Source organism: Coregonus lavaretus (assembly GCF_964263955.1).
Source record: "Coregonus lavaretus genome assembly, contig: HAP1_SCAFFOLD_1648, whole genome shotgun sequence".
NCBI lineage: Eukaryota > Metazoa > Chordata > Actinopteri > Salmoniformes > Salmonidae > Coregonus > Coregonus lavaretus.
This window is the reverse complement of record NW_028161616.1, coordinates 80,001-80,637: the sequence shown is the minus strand read 5'-3', so window position 1 is coordinate 80,637 and position 637 is coordinate 80,001.

Genomic DNA, 637 nt, shown 5'->3' with positions numbered 1-637 from the left:
AGACGGTCTCTCTGACCCTAACCCCTAACCTCTACAGTAAGTTACAGACGGTCTCTCTGAGCCTAACACCTAACCTCTACAGTAAGTTACAGACGGTCTCTCTGACCCTAACCCCTAACCTCTACAGTAAGTTACAGACGGTCTCTCTGACCCTAACCCCTAACCTCTACAGTAAGTTACAGACGGTCTCTCTGACCCTAACCCCTAACCTCTACAGTAAGTTACAGACGGTCTCTCTGAGCCTAACACCTAACCTCTACAGTAAGTTACAGACGGTCTCTCTGACCCTAACCCCTAACCTCTACAGTAAGTTACAGACGGTCTCTCTGACCCTAACCCCTAACCTCTACAGTAAGTTACAGACGGTCTCTCTGACCCTAACCCCTAACCTCTACAGTAAGTTACAGACGGACTCTCTGACCCTAACCCCTAACCTCTACAGTAAGTTACAGACTCTCTCTCTGACCCTAACCCCTAACCTCTACAGTAAGTTACAGACTCTCTCTCTGACCCTAACCCCTAACCTCTACAGTAAGTTACAGACGGTCTCTCTGACCCTAACCCCTAACCTCTACAGTAAGTTACAGACTCTCTCTCTGACCCTAACCCCTAACCTCTACAGTAAGTTACAGACGGT